The following is an 18,246-nucleotide window of genomic DNA, read 5'->3' as shown; positions in this document are numbered from 1 at the left end:
TAAATTGGTTCTTCTCGGGTTTGATTTCTTGAAAGAGAAAATGGAAAAGTTAACACTGAAGACCTCAGGTGACTGAGATTTCTGGAGGCCACAGGAACAAATTCAATTATGCTCTGCAGTCTCTCCCAACCAAGACCTATTTGGCACTGGTTATTTTCCCCAGTTGCTTCATCTGAGCACTGATGTTTTGGTGGTACCAGTGTCCACAAAAATGAGCAGTGAGATTTCACCTAAATTATGTTCAGCTCTCCACCTACTTAGATGGGGAGTTATTATGTTCACGTGCAGTAAACGTGAAAAAATAGAACAGTTCCAAAGTACGCATTCTAAGCCATGGCATTCACCCATCTCTCATTCACATCAGAGACATTCTTAGGACCCATATTCAGACAAAAAAGATTCTGAATATTTCAAACTGTACATTTAAAATCCAACTCAAATGGCATGACATGCCCTGCTGTGAAAGTGACAAACTCATGGCAGAATCCTTAAAATTTCTCAACACTTGTCATGATCCTAATTGCCATCAGTTCTGTGACCACTGTTTCTTCACAAAGTCAACGTTTGAGCCATTTTACTCCAAGCTGACTTTCAGCAAAGGTATAAGAAATAAAGAATCACTATCACTCATATTAGTTTTCATTTAAATTTCATATTGTCCACAAATTGTTATCTGTGGGGTAGGGGGAAGTAGAGACAGTCCGTGCCCACATAGCCCTCATCCTTGGTTTAGTTCTATATACCAAGAAGAGAAAAACAACTAGACATTTCTGTGCTGATTTGGTTAGCACTTTCTCTTTAGGTGACTCAGAACCTTCCTGATAATATTTATCTATAAGTTCCACAGGAGTCTATAATCTGTTTTATGAAAATATCCATTGGTTTCACAGTTTTCCTGCAACCTGATAAATTCTCTTAGAATGATTGCATAGTTACCCAGCTGTGTGTTAACTCCTGGCCAGATACTAAAGCTAAAACCTAGCTGTTTCAACTTTAAAACTAATAATGCCACAAGGAAATCAATGCATATCTCGTGTGAAAAATAAGAACAGTTAATGGCAATTAAAATGACTGATTTGTTCCTATAATTCCCTTAAATACATAAAGACATTAGGTACATTAAGAAAATTGAGATTTAGGTTTTTTACTTTCAGAGAAATGGAAATTATCCTAACCCTAATATGAAGATGCTTTGGATTTTCTCATATATGTGAAATTTCATGGACTCCTGCTTTATTTCTTGGCTGCTCTGTTGTACAAAAAACACAGTAAAAAAAATAAAAGTGCACTCATCCATAGCACTCATAAAAATCAGTACCCAAAACTCCACTGACAGTAACATGCCTTCAGTTTTCGAGTTAACGCCCATCTAGATGGAGAGATGAACAAATCAGAAATGTTAAACTGAATATTTAAGCCTTACCACACTGATAATTAACCTCCAGTAATATAAGAACTTTCGTGTTTCCTTGACTTTACCTCAGGTATTAGCCACCCATAAAGTAACAGGCTGCCTCTAAACATCTCTGGCAAACAGCTGGGCAGCATTTCACATGACATAACAAGAACTTCACTAATATGACTTACAAAAAAATTAAAAGCTAGTTTAGATTGCTGTTGCCTTTGGGTGCTTGGGGCCATTTGGAGTAGAAAGAATTCTGCAGCTAATTAGAAATGTAACACGATGAGGAAGCAGAGTTTGACCTGGTTTCTGTTCAAGGGTTAGGCTAGAACCAGTTCTAAAGAGAGTCTATGTTGCAGTTTACGAAAGAGTTGGTGCCCCTTGTTTGATCCTCAACAAAGAGCATTCTAACTGGCCCTGAAATTAGACACAAGCGGGTGGAAACAAGTCTTTAAAATAATACAAATACTATCCAGATCATAATCCTAATCTTAGTCCTGAATAAGCAAGACTAATTAATAGAAGAGGTTATAAAAGAATTAATAATAACTGACTGGCATTTTCTAATGGTCCCAGAATAAAGTATCTTGTAATAAAATTACCTTTAACTGACAGATGATCTGAAAGGGCTTCACTCAGTAAAAAGATGGTAATTAGCTTTGTCGACTAATCACAATTAAATCCTTAATTTTAAATAAAACATATGGGAAGAACCAGCCAGTCAGCAATGCAAAGTGCAAGGCACAGATGTACAGACAGAACCCAAGACACCATGAGCAGGAGATTGGAGGCAGCAGGAGTTAGTCCCTGAAGCTACCTCAGAAGCTCGTATTTAATGAGGTCTTAGTGGGTGCTGGGCTTTGGTTAAATACTTTACCTGCATCATTTTATTTAATCCTCACAGCCATATGAGAGTCAATTGCTGTCCCTATTTCTCATATGAAGATACTGAGGTTTACAGAGAGATGTGAAGTGGCCAGAACGCCAACCCAGTTTGCTTGATTGCAAAGCCTGTGCTGTTGCCGGCTAGGAATACAGCCAGACAGAGCCTCTGGTCACAACCGTAGGCACCATTTCCTCCTGATCCTGAAGAAGTAAAGCAGTGTTTTGTAGAGCAAGCAAGGCTTCTCTGAATTAGTGTTGATTCTACCTATTATGGAATTGAGAAGACAACTGTTACGTGAAGGGGAACAATTCATAGTTCATGGAACTCATATTTGGCTTTCAGGACATTGGAGTGGAAAAATGAATACAAATATTCTGTTGGCACTTCTCCAACATCCTGAAAAGCACTAATTACTTCCTCCCTCCTTCAAGATTACAACAGTCCAAGGAGTGAGATTACTAACAATTGTTAGAAGCAGCTTGCCTGTATCGAGACAATAAGTACTAAGACAAAGGTACAAGAAGTCTATGAGCCCCTTTGCATACTGGTCCTCAGACAGCAAGACACTGGAACTCACAGAAAGCATGAGTCCTTCAAGAAGAAAAAATAGGCAAGAGATAGTGTGTTTCTCATTGCTTCCCACCTCCCCTTTATGATCGTTTAATCCCTTATGTCACGGCGGGAAATAAATTCGTCATTGATGGTGAACTCTTCCCAGAAACTTCTTGTGCTTATGCTAGACTTCCTGGACACCTACTAAAGGTCACGTATTGTTTAAAAAATTAAAATCTCTTTCTTGATCTCAAATATCTGTATGTGTGTGTGTACATTCTCCACTTGGTGTATATACATCAGAGTGGAGAATTTCACAAAACACCCCAGCTCATAGTTCAGTTCCCCACTCAGTTTATCAGTGCTCCCACCAGTGTGACGGGAGGAGTCTTTGGCTTCTTTATCAATATGACAGGAGGAGAATTTGCTTGTATTGGCATCTTTACTTAAAGTGACGTGAAACCCCACCGCGTTTGTTTTGTTGGTAAAAATCCTTAAGAACCCTCCTATCTTTGACCCCATATGGAGTCCTATAATCTAGTCTCACTTGGGGCACCAGAACCTTTTAGGCCATCACTGCTGAAATTGGTACTGGAAAGGAAAATAATATCTCTCAGAAAAGCCAGAGAGACTAACAGGAAATTGTGTGTGGAGAATATTAGAAAGAAAAAAGCTGAGGGGGATTTTTGTGTTTCACTGTTACTCATACTTTTCAAGTTAACTCTTTGCTGTTTACAATACTCTTGTTTGCTTTGCTTTGACTCATGTTTTTCTGAATCAGCTTTAGGACTAAAGAATTGTAAAGCATTGAGAAAATAATTGTTTTTCAGAAGAGCTCCTTGGCACTCTTTATTTCATGTGTAAGACACACCATCCAAGAGGTTTTTGCATCAATGTCTAAGAAATATAAAATGATGTTGTTAGACTTTACATAGAAAACAGCACTAAGGCTAATAGCAGTTACTAATACAGAGTAGGGAGGAAACGGTTCTATTTTTATTTATATATAGTACAGATATCCCCTATTCCTTATTTCTAAGTAAATTCCATGTACACATTTCCTAATGGGTACAATAGTTAAAATAGAGGTAAATGATTGGAAACCAAGAGGACAGAGGATAAAAGTAATTTTGCCAGGAAGAGTGCTTACAATTAATTCCTAGTTTGACTTTGAGCTTTTGAGAGAGCAAAATAAGGGAAAGAAAATGAGGGTTACATCATTCTTATTACGAAGATCACCAAAAGAAACAAATGCTTTTCTGGCAATAAATGCTAGTAGAAATTGGTCACTCAGGTTCTTACATAAGGGTTATTTGAAAAACTCTTACTTAACTTTCAGTAACTTCAATTAAAATTATATTACAGGAATAAAGCTTAAAAGATCAGAGGAAAGAAGAGTTAACATATCTTTCTCAGATATATGTTTTGTAAATTTGCTTTTGGTAGGTACTGGAGAACATGCATTCAAGGTTTTAATATCCCAACAAAGATCTGATGTAGCAAAACTGACATTTTGCTCTGAAAACCAATGGGCTTGTATCTTTGCCCAAAGAGAGAGTCACTCCAAGCCACAGAGTGGCCTTCAGAGGTTATCTATGCATAGGGTCAAAAGTCTTTCTGACTCTCTGTATTGAATGCAGGAAACAGAAACCACTCTAGGTATTTCCAGCAGAAAGGGATTTAGTACAGGAAACCAGATGATCATACAATAATTGGAAGGGCTAGAAAAGCATAAGTCAGGGGATTGCCCCAGGTCTTTTGGTTTCATGGTCAGCTGTGAACCAGCTTTTAGGAAATTACTGCTACTACTCATACATCTGTTGCAGTGAACATGGCTGCTTCCCACTCATGAAGCGGCTGACTAAGAGAAATGTAGAGTCCAGAGCTTAGAGGTCAGCTGCCACTCTTGCAAAAAGACAGCCTTCAACTTCCATCTACTTTCCAAATCTCTTCCAAGCGCATATCATAATACATCCAGAATCCTAGCTGCTGAGGAATCTGAAAAATGCAAATTTTATCCTCAGCCCTTCAGTATAGGGGAGGGAGACAGAGAGTGAGATATAAATGGATGCCAAATGCCCAAAGACAGCATATAGTACATTCCCCCAAAGAGATTTTATTCTTCCCACATCCTTGCACATGTCTTCAACTGAGACCTTCAAGTTCTGTGCCATAGAACATGGAAGATGTTATTTTCTCCATAAGAAAGATGGACCACAGTGGGTAAAGATGGGTCAGAGTAGGTCAGAATGCATCAGTGTTGACCGTTGGGAGCCTATGTGGTTCTTGAACTGACCTTGCCTCTCCTTGGCCCAGGATGCTGGGTCCCCGAACAGACCCAGCCATTCTTGTCAATACTGTTTTGCAGCAAGTGAGTTACATGCTTTGAGGATGAATCCTAATATAGAGAATCAATTACTTTAATGAATGTTATTTGTTTAATGAATAATATTTGCTAACGACAGCAATTTATTTTTAACAGAGCTTATCTTAAACTACTGTTTTTTAGAGTAAAGGGCCAACAGGTCTAATGGCTTCTTAAAGCCCTTCAAGAGATGGTACAGATACGTGTCTTATGTTTGTTGTGGTAGATATAAATCAGCTCTTCTTGTCTGAGTCAGGTTATTTAGATTTGTTTAAAGAAATGACGTGTAAACTTAACCTTCTTTCTACCATTTACATTTTGTATTTGATTTGTGAGAAAATCATTCTTGCCTCCTCTGGTTCTGACAGGAGAATTAGAAACAGGATTTGAAGGTCATTAACAGTTTAGATAGCTTAGACTCCGTAAGTGCCCCCATCTATAATAGAGTAGAATGTGACTCTATTCTACATAATCTGAAATCTCAAATGTAAACATTCATATCAGAGATATGGCTGACAGCACCGGAACAAGCTCAGTGTTGACAAAAGTTAGCAAGGAAAATGAAATGTCTAGGAAGCAGATCGACCTACCAACAGAAATGACCCCTCTGGTGATTAATAATAATTATTATACAACAGATGTGATAATACTAAACCTCTTTACTCGATAATTTTCAATCAAGTGTAGTAGATGGGATTTGGGGAGATTTTTCGTTATTAATATGGCTTTTCCTCATTTGAATGCAGATTCTCTCGCTAACTTTGCTTGGTAAAAATCAGATTCACCATGTTACTTTCAGATATGCTGTTTAGAAGAGTTTGTCTTTTTTTTTTTTTTTTTTTTATTAATTTATTTTATTATTATTTTTTTGGCTGTGTTGGGTCTTTTGTTTCTGTGCGAGGGCTTTCTCTAGTTGTGGCAAGTGGGGGGCCACTCTTCATCGCGGTGCGCGGGCCTCTCACTGTCGCGGCCTCTCTTGTTGTGGAGCACAGGCTCCAGACGCGCAGGCTCAGTAGTTGTGGCTCACGGGCCCAGTTGCTCCGCGGCATGTGGGATCTTCCCAGACCAGGGCTCGAACCCGCATCCCCTGCATTGGCAGGCAGATTCTCAACCACTGCGCCACCAGGGAAGCCCTAGAAGAGTTTGTCTTTTTGAAAAGCAAGGGATTACCATGTTTTATTAATTTCCTTTTATTTCCTAATTTAATATATTTAGGTTTTAGGAAGACTTTCTTATCAAATAGCATACTTGCTGACTTGGAAAAGTTATTTCCCACACTACTAAGTCTTTAGTGTAAGGTGGCAAATACCTATCTCTAAATGGTCTCCAAAGACCATGCTTGCCCAATGGAGTGCACAAAATAATACCTTAAGATGTAGGGTAGGGAAGGATCCTTAGATGTTCGCTTTAGATTTATTTTTATTCTTATGTCATACTTTTCTCAATTTTTGTGTCTCTTTTGTAATGTATGTATAAGTCCAACAGTATATATATGTAACTATAAATAAATATGCATACATTTGAAGTTTGTGCTCAAACAGTATTTTTAACAATAGAGGTGCAAAATGAAGAATTTTGAGGACTAGCGTTCTGCGTAAATGTCTGTCTGTCTACAAAAGCTGCTGTAGTCCATCCTATTCTCAGACTTAAATTAATCAAGAGCTCAGCAAACATCTTATGTTGAATTTTTAATTTTTTAATGGGTATAAGAAGATGAATCTTAGAGTCCGAAAATTACAGAATTTTACTTCTGGAATGGAACTAGAGATAATCTGTCCAACCTCCTCATTTTTCTTTCAAGGAATATTTAACCTGGAGAGGTTAAGTGACAGTGTGACCTCCACTTGCCCAATGGTGAAAAAGAGCTGGTGTTTTTTCTATAGCCATCAAATCCCTGCCCACGCTTACTCGAGTCATAACATGAACACAGCTGACTTTGTTGCCTGTCACCAGCCATGTATGTGATATCGACTTCTAATCAAATGCTACTGTGTGTGCCTGCTGCAGTATCCATGGCAGTTGCATGATCTCTGCAATACTCTTAGTTCAGAAAAAGCCAAAGAATGCATCTCAGGCTAAGATCACATAGTTTTCACTCATCATTAACATTTATATTCCCTATCCTTTCCAACTGAAATCTTTGGGCCTAGCCTTTCTGGCCCTGGATCTTAAGTTTATGCAAATTTGTATAACTGCATTTGCTTATTCTTGGAAATGTGTCGATTCGTTGGATTAAAATAAACAGATTAAATTATAACAATAACTGTGTGTGGCTAACTTGATATTACAAGGCCATTGCAATGTCTCTTTTGGCTTCCAACCTTTTTGCTCTTTATTTGGCTTAGTGGTTAAAGAATACTAACTTTATAGAATTAGGGGCTTTCTGTCTCAAGGCTAGCTATGTATTGCTTTCATTTTCCTCGACCCACATGATACCTCACTCTCCATGGCCACCCATGCTGGTTTCAGATTCATCCTGGGATAGCATTCCAAGCTCTTGTCCTCCCTCTCCTCCTGGAAGAGCTGATTCCTCCAGGGCACCAAGATAAACTAAGGTGGCCCTCTCCTGGAACTGCTCTTCTGAGCTGATCAGCGCTTTCCCCATCATTAGATTCCTGCTCGAGCTTTCTGCAGTCCTTGACATTTGGCCATTTACTTTTTGACACGGCCTTTTCCTTCAGATTCTCTTACGAAGTCCTCACCTTGTTCTCCTCTTTTCTTTCTCACAAGATTGGCTTAATCTCCTTCGAAGACTCCTGTCTTCTTTGCATCTCATTGTGTGAGCACGCCTCAAGGTTCCACCATAAGCCACCTCCCCCTTTCTTTTAGTTGAAATCCCTTCCAGCCGTAGAATATCAGCAATCACCAGTCTCTATCTCCAGAAAAGATTATTTCAGGCTTCCATGTAAAGCCTCAAATTCCTGCTATACATACCTGATAAGAAGTCTCAAGGTCAATATCTTTTACCCCAAACTAAGTCCTTCTTCTTACTTCTCTCATAGGTGGCACCATTTCCTCACAGTCTCTTAAGCTCAAAACTTTTTTTTACAAAGATTCTTCTCCTTACCACCCACATCTAATTAGTTACAATATCCTGTTAACTTTTCATTTGAAATACTTCTGAATTCCAACCTTTCCATTCTAGATGGTGACACCCCTCTTCAGACCCGCACTGTTCCATCATGGTCAGCAAGGTAGAATGAAATCCCTAAGAGCTATCTGCTACAAAATAGCAGAGGAAAAACCTGACCCAGGGGAAGGCCTGGATCAGCTGCTTGAGGTCAAACATGAGGTAATAAAACATGGACCATCCAATGAAATAAATAGCCTTGAACATGGACTGTGCCAGGCCACATCATTAGGACATTTCAACTCCAAACAGCCTAGAATCTGAGAGTCCTAGAGCAAATTCATGAGTGGGAAATCTAATCCAAAGCCACATGGATTTACAAGAAGCAAGGCACAGTAACTAGGACCAAAGCCAGCTGAGTGAATTGCTGTATATAGCACTCATCATGAAGGAAGGCTTATGAAGGTCAGAAGCTCTGCCCCAGGTTCAAAAGACAGGTCCTTTGAAAGGCATGCACTTCTGCCCTTTTAAAAAAATCTCCAATTATCATCCCAGAATGGCCTCTTAACTCTTTTCCTTGTCTTGGTTCTCTCCCCAAGAAACAGGGTTATCTCTAAATCCTCTTCCATTCAGTCTTGATTCCTGAGCCCCTAAACCTCCTCACTTACTAAACTAGCTCTTGAAAAAATACCTCTTTTGCAAAATGCTATCGATTTCGTCCTTCTGAAATTTATCATATCACCTTAAAAAACTACTTTCAGCACCTACGAGCAAACGTAATCATGAAATATCCAACTATGAATGTGATGATTAACATGTGCTCTTTTGTGTAACTAGATAACTTGATTATCCTGTGCTTTTTCATTTAAGTTGGTTGGAGCAGATTTTGATAAAATCAAAATCGGATTTTAAGAAAGAATAGTAAATGTCAATGAGCTATGAAGAATCAGTCAATATATGTCCAAGCCCAAATATGTGGTATCCTCTTGAAAAATTTGTAACAAAATTACAAAGGCAATAGTTACCCCACCTCTAGGAAACCTATGGAAAAAAATTTATTATGCAAAATGTTCCTAATGAGTGCCTCTTTAAAAATCTCTCAAGAACACATCAGATGTTTTATTTTAGTCTCAAGAATTATTAACTATGGCAGAATATGTACACAGAACTCTTACTCAGGAGTAAGCTCTTCAAGGCCAGTGAATATGTCCTTCATGTCTTTGAATCAGTGCAGCAAATACAGTCATATGGCCAATGAACCATATTCAAAAATCAGTTCTCTGGGACTTACTAGCCCTGTTATCATCAATGAATTACTTAGTCTCTCTAGACCTCAGTTTCTTCATTGATAAATTGTAATGATAATCTCTATCCTGTAAAGTTGTTGAGAGGATTGGATAACATTTTGTATGTGATATGTCTGGCCCACAGTAAATATGTATTGAGTTCACTCTCTATGTCAGTCTCTGTGTGTAATGGTAAGAATACAGCTGTGAAATAGACAGCGTGGGGTCTGTGCTCTCAGAGAACACGCAGCCTTTTGGGATTCACGCTCTGTTGGACAAAGGACAAGGTGTTGAGGGAGTACCCAGGAGGTGCCTGATGTGAACCTGGGGGCTCTAGGCAGGCTTCAGAGACTGGAAGGATGAGAAAGAGTAGGCTAGATGGGGAATGTAGGGTGTGCGTGTGTGTGTGTGTGTATTTTGTGTAATCCACTTTAGTAATATGTATGTGAAATTGAGGCTGTTCACCAGGAAGTTTTAATTCCTCTGTGGATGGTAAATGTTTTATAGCAATTTAAACATTTAAATGTGGCATAAGATGACATGATACTATACATAGAGAATCCTAAAGATGCTACCAGAAAACTACTAGAGCTAATCAATGAATTTGGTAAAGTAGCAGGATACAAAATTAATGCACAGAAATCTCTTGCATTCCTATATACTAATGATGAAAAATCTGAAAGTGAAATTAAGAAAACACTCCCGTTTACCGTTGCAACAAAAAGAATAAAATATCTAGGAATAAACCTACCAAAGGAGACAAAAGACCTGTATGCAGAAAATTATAGGACACTGATGAAAGAAATTAAAGATGATACAAATAGATGGAGAGATATACCATGTTCTTGGATTGGAAGAATCAACATTGTGAAAATGACTCTACTACCCAAAGCAATCTACAGATTCAATGCAATCCCTATCAAACTACCACTGGCGTTTTTCACAGAACTAGAACAAAAAATTTCACAATTTGTATGGAAACACAAAAGACCCCGAATAGCCAAAGCAATCTTGAGAACGAAAAATGGAGCTGGAGGAATCAGGGTCCCTGACTTCAGACTATATTACAAAGCTACAGTAATCAAGACAGTTTGGTACTGGCACAAAAACAGAAATATAGATCAGTGGAACAGGATAGAAAGCCCAGAGATAAACCCACGCACATATGGTCACCTTATCTTTGATAAAGGAGGCAAGCATATACAGTGGAGAAAAGACAGCCTCTTCAATAAGTGGTGCTGGGAAAATTGGACAGGTACATGTAAAAGTATGAAATTAGAACACTCCCTGACACCATACACAAAAATAAACTCAAAAGGGATTAAAGACCTAAGTGTAAGGCCAGACACTATCAAACTCTTAGAGGAAAACATAGGCAGAACACTCTATGACATAAATCACAGCAAGATCCTTTTTGACCCAGCTCCTAGAGAAATGGAAATAAAAACACAAATAAACAAATGGGACCTAATGAAACTTAAAAGCTTTTGCACAGCAAAGGAAACCATAAACAAGACCAAAAGACAACCCTCAGAATGGGAGAAAATATTTGCCAATGAAGCAACTGACAACGGATTAATCTCCAAGATTTACAAGCAGCTCATGCAGCTCAATAACAAAAAAACAAACAACCCAATCCAAAAATGGGCAGAAGACCTAAATAGACATTTCTCCAAAGAAGATATACAGATTGCCAACAGACACATGAAAGAATGCTCAACATCATTAATCATTAGAGAAATGCAAATCAAAACTACAATGAGGCATCATCTCACACTGGTCAGAATGGCCATCATCAAAAAATCTAGAAACAATAAATGCTGGAGAGGGTGTGGAGAAAAGGGAACACTCTTGCACTGTTGGTGGGAATGTAAATTGATACAGCCACTATGGAGAACAGTATGGAGGTTCCTTAAAAAACTAAAAATAGAACTACCATACGACCCAGCAATCCCACTACTGGGCATATACCCTGAGAAAACCATAATTCAAAAAGAGTTATGTACCAAAATGTTCATTGCAGCTCTATTTACAATAGCCAGGACGTGGAAGCAACCTAAGTGTCCATCATCGGATGAATGGATAAAGAAGATGTGGCACATATATACAATGGAATATTACTCAGCCATAAAAAGAAATGAAATGGAGGTATTTGTAATGAGGTGGATGGAGTTAGAGTCTGTCATACAGAGTGAAGTAAGTCAGAAAGAGAAAAACAAATACAGTATGCTAACACATATATATGGAATCTAAGGGGAAAAAAAAAAAAGGTCATGAAGAACCTAGTGGCAAGACGGGAATAAAGACACAGACCTACTAGAGAATGGACTTGAGGATATGGGGAGGGGGAGGGGTGAGATGTGACAGGGTGAGAGAGTGTCATGGACATATATACACTACCAAATGTAAAATAGATAGCTAGTGGGAAGCAGCCGCATAGCGCAGGGAGATCAGCTCGGTGCTTTGTGACCACCTAGAGGGGTGGGATAAGGAGGGTGGGAGGGAGGGAGATGCAAGAGGGAAGAGATATGGGAACATATGTATATGTATAACTGATTCACTTTGTTATAAAGCAGAAACTAACACACCACTGTAAAGCAATTATACTTCAATAAAGATGTTTAAAAAAAAAATAAAAAATAAAAAAATAAATGTGGCATAACTAGATAGCTCTTTCCCAAGATATTTTTCTAATCTAGCTCCTCCTGCACTGCTCAGGACTCCTCCTACTCAAAACAAGTTAAGTTGACAAACCTAGAATTAGCAAACAGTACCTAATTACGTTAAACAACACTTGTTGCTCCCAGAAACAAATTGACATGTTTATTATTAATTTTCACTGAATTATACTTAGCACCAACCCCTTACCTTTAGGAAGAAAAACACACTGCTCCCCATACCACCCCACCTTGTCAAATCCACAGAAACATTTGAGGTAATCACACTTGTTGCTGGTTTTAACTTCGGAACTTAGTCTTAATGATAGACATTTTTATTATTATTTTATCATTATTTCATATACTAACAGATAAGGTTCTTTGTGGTCTGGATTTAGCACAGAGAATCCTAAAATGTCTGAAAAGGAAAAGGAAAGCTGGAAGTTAACCAGTTGGGTGAGCTGGAGTCTGCTGCTGGCTGCAGCCTGCACTCCCAATTGCACAGTTGGCTGGAGCACACCCAGCGAGGTACGGCAGAGCCAACACCAGCCACCAGCCTCTCCTCCAGGGGCTTGGAGAACCCCTCTCCCATCTAGGAGACTTTCCCGACACACCTTTGTTCTTCTGCCCTCACAGTGGCCTCAAGGCCTCGCAGACGTGAAACGTTTTTTCTTCTCCTATACACTTTCAGCTTCTCTTAAACTAACAAGAGGGCTTTATTTTAAAGATGCAGGTTGAGGCCCTGAGAAGTTAGGAAACTGACTCCAGGTTCCAAAGCTATAGTTAATGGATCAACCAGGATTAAAACCCAGGGTTCCTGAAGCCCAATCCTGTGCAGCCCCGTCATGTCACTGCCTTCCACCCAGCCTGGGTCCACAAGGAGCAGCCCTGGTCGGTCCTGGAGGGGTCAGGCTTGGGTAGCACATCCATGTGGGAATTCCTTCCTAGTAGTTCTTGGGCTATTGATGTGTTTTTCTAAATCTCCAGGAAAATCTGTTAAGAAATTAGGAAAACTGGAAAAATTATTCTGATTCTCCTGCAAGAACTAAAATGTAGCTGTCAATATAAAGATGTTACTGATTTGAAGAGCTCCACTGACATCAGGTCAAAAGCAGGAGCAGGGAATGTGAATACAAACAGTTGAAGGTTAAGGTTGACCAGAATCTCAGGGAACGGGAACAGGAGCACAGAGGGAAGAAGAGTTCACAATCTAATCGGTCAGTTTGGCTTGTAGCTGTTGCTGTGTTATAAGTGAACATTTACAGTGCTGGCTGGTGCTAACAGTGAGTCATGCTTGCAAATAAAATAAATGTTAGTACATTTATATACACAGAATACTTTAAACAAATCCTATGAGTGGTATCCCAAGAAATAACAAGTTTGGGAAGCAATATGAGTTTTTAAATTGGCAATTTAGAGACATGGTTCTGCATAGTGTTGAGAGATTTGAGTGTTATGTTGTTTGAATACTACCCAATAGTGTTTGCTGGCATTTTACAGCATTTGAATATTTGCTATAGGCCAAATAAGTTCTTTGTAAATACTTCCAAACTTGATATTTCTTACTCATTACGCGCATAACTTGTTTTATTGTGCTTTGCTTTATTGAGCTTCTCAGATACTGCACGTTTTACAAATTGAAGGTTTCTGGCAACCCTGCGTGGAGCAAGTCTACCAGCGTCATTTTTCCAACAGCATTTGCTCACTTCCTGCCTCTGTGTCATATTTTGCTAATCTCACAATATTTCAGACTTTACATTATTATTATATTTGTTATGGTGATCTGTGACGAGTGATCTTTGATGTTACTATTGCAAAAATATTATGACTCACTGAAGATTTAGATGATGGTTAGCATTTTTTATTAATAGAGTATTTTTGAATTAAGGTATGTATATTGTTTTTTAGACATAAGCTTTTGCACACTTAATAGACTACAGTATAGTGTAAACATAACTTTTATATGTACCGGGAAACCAAAAAATTCATGTGGCTCACTTTATTGTGCTATTCCCTTCATTGTGGTGGTCTGGAACTGAACCCACCGTATCTCCGAGTTATGCCTGTAAAATAAATTTTTTAGATATCCATAATATTGTGAGTAAAGAATACAAAAAATGTGGGAAGTATTTTAAAGAGAAAAACAACTTATGCTTTCAGGAATTCCTGACAGTTCCTGGGAATTTTGACCTTTCATTCCTGAATCCCAAAGATTACAATCTAATCCAACAAACTGTGGAACTATAAGAATATTCCCTTGGCATATAAACATTTATATTTTATAAAATTATCTTCACATGATGCCACATGGTGCCAAAAGTAGGGTACAGAAATGAAAATAAACCATTTAGTTAGAAAAGAAGCTTAGGTATATTGCTTTTTAGATTCCATATCTAGATATTCAGTTTGACCAATCACTCTTCTGGCTCACAATTTTACAAATCTTGAGAAGAATAACAGAGCAGAGGCCTTCAGAAAAAAAACAATCCACATTAAGAGCAAGATTATGAATTCCCTTTATTTTTCATGAAAGTTCTCTAATGAGTAATAAAAGACTAAAAAACAATAAACAAAAGAACAGATTAATATTTCAGGAATAGCTTTACTATGTAATGAGGTTAATATCTTTAATATATAATGAGTTTTTACAAATCAATAAGAAAAAGCAATAACTTTAAAGAGAAGGCAAAAAATATACAGGCAGTTTGCGAAGGAAGAAACACAAATGTACAACAAAGACATGTTCAACACAACTAAGGAGTTAATAAAAGCTAAAACAATATACTATTTTTTAACATATCAGATTAGTAAAGTTTTAAATATGATAATACTCCATATTGGTAAAGGTATGGGAAAAACAGGCACTCTAACACATAATACAAGGATTTTTAAAATTTCCTTTTTCATTTCTTCATTTACGCATTGATTGTTTAGTTGCATGTTGTTTAGCCTCCACGTATTTGTATTTTTTCCAATTTTGTCCCTGTAATTTATTTCTAGTTCTATACCATTGTAGTCAGAAAAGATACTTGATATTATTTCAGTCTTCTTAAATTTGTTGAGACTCGTTCTGTGGCCTAACATGTGATCTATCCTGGAAAATGTTCCATGTGCACTTGAAAAGAATGTGTATTCTGTTGTAGTTTGATGAAATGTTCTGTATGTATCTGTTGAGCTCATTAGTATAATGTGTCATTGAAGGCCAGTGTTTCCTTTTTGCTTCTTTCCGGATGATCTATCCATTGATTGATCTTAGCAATTTTTGGGGGGGCAATGAAAGCAAAAGTAAACAAGTGGGGCTACATCACACTAAAAAGCTTTTTGCACAGTGAAGGAAACCAGCAACAAAATGAAAAAGCAACCTACTGAATGGGAGAAAATATTTGCAAACTATATATCCAAAAAGGGGTGGATATCCAAAATATATGAAGAACTTATACAACTCAATATCAAAAAAACCCCAAGCAACCCAATTAAAAATGGGCAGAGTATCTGAATAGACATTTTTAAAGAAGACATACAGATAACCAGCGGACACATAAAAAGATGCTCAACATCACTGATCATCAGGGAAATATAAATCAAAATCATGGTGAGATACCACCTTACACCTGTTAGAATAGCTATTATCAAAAAGACAAAAAAATAAGTGTTGGTGAGGATATGGAGAAAAGGGAACCCTTATATATTATTGGTGGGAATGTAAATTGGTATAGCCACAATGGAAAACAGTACGGAGCTTTCTCAAAAATTAAAAAAATAGAACTACCATATGGTCCAGCGATTCCACTTCTGGGTATTTATCTGAAGAAAACGGAAATACTAATTCAAAAAGATATATGTACTCCTATGTTCATTGAAGCACTATTTACAATAGCCAAGATATGGAAGCAGCCTAAGTGCCCATCGATAGATGAATGGATAAGGAAGATGTTTATATATATATATATATATATATATATATATATATATATATATATTACTATATATATAGTATTCTATATACTATACATACTATACTATTTATAGAGTATAATATATACTATATATTATTATATATAAATATATATATTATATAAATAATATAAATATATATATTACTCAGCCATAAAAATGAATTAAATCTTGCCATTTGCTACAACATGGGTGGACCTAGAGGGTATTATGCTTAGTGAAATAAGTCAGAGAAAGACAAATACCATATGATTTAACTTACATGTGGAATCTAAAAGACAAAACAAATGAAACAAAACAGATTCATAGATAACAGAGAACAACCTGGTGGTTGCCAGAGAAGAGGTGGATGGGGAGTTGGGCAAAACCGGTGAAGTGGATTAAGAGGTACAAACTTCTAGCTGTAAGGTAAGTAAGTCACGGGGATGTCATGTACAGTATAGCGAATACAGTCAATAGTATTGTAATAACTCTGTATGGTGACAGATGGTAACTAGACTTATCATGTTGATCATTTCATAATGTATAAAAATATTGAATCAGGGCTTCCCGGGTGGCGCAGTGGTTGAGAGTCTGCCTGCCAGTGCAGGGGACACGGATTCGAGCCCTGGTCTGGGAAGATCCCACATGCCGCGGAGCAACTAGGCCCGTGAGCCACAACTACTGAGCCTGTGCATCTGGAGCCTGTGCCCCGCAACAAGAGAGGCCGCGACAGTGAAAGGCCCGCGCACCCCGATGAAGAGTGACCCCCACTTGCCGCAACTAGAGAAAGCCTTCGCACAGAAACGAAGACCCAACGCAGCCAAAAATAAATAAATAAATAGATAAATTTAAAAAATAAAAAATAAAAAAAAATATTGAATCAGTGTCATACACCTGAAACTAATATAATATTGTAGGGCAATTATAATTCAATAAAAAAAAAGAGTGATACCATGTTTCTCAGCAAAATTAGCCTAATACATCAAAATCTTTAAAAATTGCATTCCTTTTTTCCCAGAATTTTTTATTTAAAAATTTTCCTAAGGAAACAATTGGACAAGAAGACAAAGAAGTATCTACAGAATGTTCCTTACGGCCCTGTTTATAATACCAAGACTTTAGAAACAGCCTTAATACCTAATAATAATAAACTGGTTAAATGAATCATGGTAATCCATAAAACAGAACGCCTGGGAGAGAAGTGTGCAAATAGTACATTAAATACTAATAGTACAATAAGGATATTATGATCCCATTTCTGTAAATAAAAAGTGTGGTTATGGGTATATAGATGCAACAAATACCTCTGGAAATAAGTTTATATACCAAGAAATGTTTGTTGAATGAATGAGCTAATAAATATGTTAGCAGTGGTTATCTCCAGGTATCAGTATTATGGGTAATTGTGTGTGTTCTGCTGATTTACATTTCAAATTTTCCTAAAAATTAAGTGGATTCATTTTATTTAATTTTAAGAAAATGTTTTTTTAAATGTAAAGCACTGAGAGGAACTAAATGAATTCAGAGCTCTGGCTTTCTTCTATTATAGGTGAAAGAATGCAGAGAGATAAATGTGCCTGGAGTCTTAAGAAAACTGATGATTGATCTAATAAATGGATGAAAGAATTTATTCACATAAAAATCCTGCCTTTGAAACTAAGGTCAGTCAAAACTCTAGATTCTGAATATATGCAGGTTATGCAAGTAAAACCTGCCTGAAGGTAGCTTTGGTTTGACACACCCAATTTTAAGAAACATCATTTTGTACTAAAGACAAAGTTTGCCTTTTGATATCATTCCTCCTTTTTTTTCAACCTACACTGGCTTTCTCAGTCATGTTTGAACCTCTCTCCCTTCACCTACATGGCAAAATGCCAAAGTCCTAGATTCTACTCAAAACGAAGATTTTACTGACTTGGAGTACAAGTTTTCTTAAAGCAATATAGATCCTCCACATTCACCCTCAGATTGTATGAAAATAGGAAAAACTGTATGAAGCCAAAATTCCAGAACATGTGTCAGAAATCAGATCCCATCTTAACAAATATCATCATTAACTGAAGTCTGGATAACTAACAGGCTTCTTCCCTAT

General features: G+C 37.4%; 1 long non-coding RNA gene across 1 annotated transcript in view; it reads left to right on the top strand.

The window, feature by feature from the left end:
* Nucleotides 1-17,759, top strand: part of LOC133096317 (uncharacterized) — a 199,020-nt gene extending 181,261 nt beyond the window's left edge. Inside the window, exon 3 of the long non-coding RNA XR_009701765.1 lies at nucleotides 17,704-17,759. This is a non-coding gene — a long non-coding RNA (uncharacterized LOC133096317). The remainder of the gene's footprint in view (nucleotides 1-17,703) is intronic.
* The last annotated feature ends 487 nt before the right edge of the window (nucleotides 17,760-18,246 follow it).

This window comes from Eubalaena glacialis, chromosome 8, assembly GCF_028564815.1.
Source record: "Eubalaena glacialis isolate mEubGla1 chromosome 8, mEubGla1.1.hap2.+ XY, whole genome shotgun sequence".
NCBI classification, from domain to species: Eukaryota; Metazoa; Chordata; class Mammalia; order Artiodactyla; family Balaenidae; genus Eubalaena; species Eubalaena glacialis.
This window is presented reverse-complemented; position numbering and strand designations above follow the sequence as displayed.